We start from the raw sequence: 3318 nt of genomic DNA on the forward strand, positions 1-3318 counted from the left end.
CCAAAGGAAACCAGGACTGGAACTCACACAGGGCAGGAAGCAGGAGCTGATGCAGAGGCTATGGAGGGATGTTACTTAGTGGCTTGCTCAGTTTGCTTTCTTTTAGAACCCAAGACTACCAGCCCAGGGATGGTGCCTCCCACAATGGGCTGGGTCCTCCCCCACTTGATCCTCAGTTGAGAAAATGCCTTACAGATGGATCTCATGGAAGCATTTTCTCAACTGAGTCTCCTTTCTCAGTGATAATTCTAGCCAGTACACCCAAAACCAGCCAGTACACCCACCTCCCCACCCTAGCATTTCTCTACACTAGGGCATCGAGCCTTGACAGGACCAAGGGCCTCTCCTCCCATTAATGTCCAACAAGGGGATGAGATTATCTGAAATGCCCAACAAAAGGGAGGGAGATCCTGCAGAGACCATATCCAGAGGTTAGGCAATGCTCCTGTTTGGGAGATAGGGGACCACCCACTCATCTCCAAATTGATAACACAGAATGGCTCCTGTCTAAAGGAAATATGGAGACAAATATGGTGCAGAGACTGAAGGAAAGGCCATCCAGAGACTGCAACACCTAGGGAACCATGCCATGTGCAGCCACCAAACCCAGCTACTATTACCAAGAAGTGCTTGCTGACAGGAGCCTGTTAGAGCTGTCTCCTGAGAGGCTCTGCCAGATTTATTTTATAACTACAATAGGAAAGACTGTTGGATAAGTGATAAAGGAAAGACACATATGTCAGCAGAACCAAACCAAACTTAACTGAACAATACAGAAGAAGACAGTAGAGTAGGGGACAGAACTGCATAATACAGAAAGAAACCCACACAAATTCACCCAGTTGAACTGGGAAGAAAGGGAAAAGGCATCCTGAGGACTGGGTTCCATTTACACTCTAAACTAGCAGGGTTTGTGTAGGTTTGCATGTATGCACATCTTTGTCAGCATGTGTTGTGATTATTGTTTTTGAATGACTGCCGTGCTAACTGGCACAAGATGGAATTTCAAGTTTTTTTTTTATTAACTTGAGTATTTCTTATATACATTTCGAGTGTTATTCCCTTTCCCGGTTTCTGGGCAAACATCCCCCTCCCCCCTCCCCTTCCTTATGGGTGTTCCCCTCCCAACCCTCCCCCCATTGCCGCCCTCCCCCCATAGACTAGTTCACTGGGGGTTCAGTCTTAGCAGGACCCAGGGCTTCCCCTTCCACTGGTGCTCTTACTAGGATATTCATTGCTACCTATGGGGTCAGAGTCCAGGGTCAGTCCATGTATAGTCTTTAGGTAGTGGCTTAGTCCCTGGAAGCTCTGGTTGCTTGACATTGTTGTACTTTTGGGGTCTCGAGCACCTTCAAGCTCTTCCAGTTCTTTCTCTGATTCCTTCAACGGGGGACCTATTCTCAGTTCAGTGGTTTGCTGCTGGCATTCGCTTCTGTATTTGCTGTATTCTGGCTGTGTCTCTCAGGAGCGATCTACATCCGGCTCCTGTCGGTCTGCACTTCTTTGCTTCATCCATCTTGTCTAATTGGGTGGCTGTATATGTATGGGCCACATGTGGGGCAGGCTCTGAATGGGTGTTCCTTCAGTCTCTGTTTTAATCTTTGCCTCTCCCTTCCCTGCCAAGGGTATTCTTTTTCCTCATTTAAAGAAGGAGTGAAGCATTCACATTTTGATCATCCGTCTTGAGTTTCCTTTGTTCTAGGGATCTAGGGTAATTCAAGCATTTGGGCTAATAGCCACTTATCAATGAGTGCATACCATGTATGTCTTTCTGTGATTGGGTTACCTCACTCAGGATGATGTTTTCCAGTTCCAACCATTTGCCTACGAATTTCATAAAGTCGTTTTTGATAGCTGAGTAATATTCCATTGTGTAGATGTACCACATTTTCTGTATCCATTCCTCTGTTGAAGGGCATCTGGGTTCTTTCCAGTTTCTGGCTATTATAAATAAGGCTGCGATGAACATAGTGGAGCACGTGTCTCTTTTATATGTTGAGGCATCTTTTGGGTATATGCCCAAGAGAGGTATAGCTGGATCCTCAGGCAGTTCAATGTCCAATTTTCTGAGGATCCTCCAGACTGATTTCCAGAATGGTTGTACCAGTTTGCAATCCCACCAACAATGGAGGAGTGTTCCTCTTTCTCCACATCCTCGCCAGCATCTGTTGTCCCCTGAGTTTTTGATCATAGCCATTCTCACTGGTGTGAGGTGAAATCTCAGGGTTGTTTTGATTTGCATTTCCCTTATGACTAAAGATGTTGAACATTTCTTTAGGTGTTTCTCAGCCATTTGGCATTCCTCAGCTGTGAATTCTTTGTTTAGCTCTGAACCCCACTTTTTAATAGGGTTATTTGTTTCCCTGCAGTCTAACTTCTTGAGTTCTTTGTATATTTTGGATATAAGGCCTCTATCTGTTGTAGGATTTGTCGATTCTTGATCTTAGAGCGTAAGCCATTGGTGTTTTGTTTGGGAAATTTTTTCCAGTGCCCATGTGTTCCAGATGCTTCCCTAGTTTTTCTTCTATTAGTTTGAGTGTGTCTGGTTGAATTTCAACAGTTTTAAGTTACACTTCTCTGATGGTTAGTGAGCTTGAAATATCTTTTGTTCCATGTTTTTAATCGATATTTGTAGTCACCTCCACATTTCATTAGCTAATTTATTGACTGGTCCTTTGATTTTTTTTTATTTAGCTTCTGAGTATTACAGATACCATTCTGTTAAATCAGTAACTATCAAGGATTTTTTTCTCCCAGTTCATAGATTCCTTCTTCATTCAGTGAATTCTTCCATTTGATGTACAGAAGTTTTTTAATTTTCTGTGATCTCACTGGTCAGTTGTGGTGGTTATTTCTTGAATGACTGTGGAACTTTCCTGAAAGCCTGTGCCTCTGGCTCTCTGCTGCATTATTTCCCTAGTTTTTCCTCTAACACTTCCTAGAGTTACAGGTTTTGTGTTACAATGTATGAGAGCCAATTTGCCTTTGTTTTTCATGTTCCTTGTGGTTTTGCATTGAGATTCATGTATTTGGTTTCATCCTTATTGCTTCAATGCATGTGTTTGCAGTGTGAAAGAGGGACTGGGCTGTTATCCTGCTGAGTTGCCTCTTTTATTTTGTCTGCTGGACGATGGTCGATCTCAGTAGACCACAGGCTTGGGACACCATGCCCAATCTTGACCTATGACCTTTAAGAGTTGAATACACAAACACAATCACTACCAATATGTAGGCTCACAAGGAAAGTACAATAAAAGTAAATGAAAAACAACAGACCTTCAATTCCAGCCAGTTTAGGAAGTAAAAAGAACAAAGCTC

Source organism: Rattus norvegicus, chromosome X (genome assembly GCF_021556685.1).
Source record: "Rattus norvegicus strain SHRSP/BbbUtx chromosome X, alternate assembly SHRSP_T2T, whole genome shotgun sequence".
Classification (NCBI taxonomy): Eukaryota; Metazoa; Chordata; class Mammalia; order Rodentia; family Muridae; genus Rattus; species Rattus norvegicus.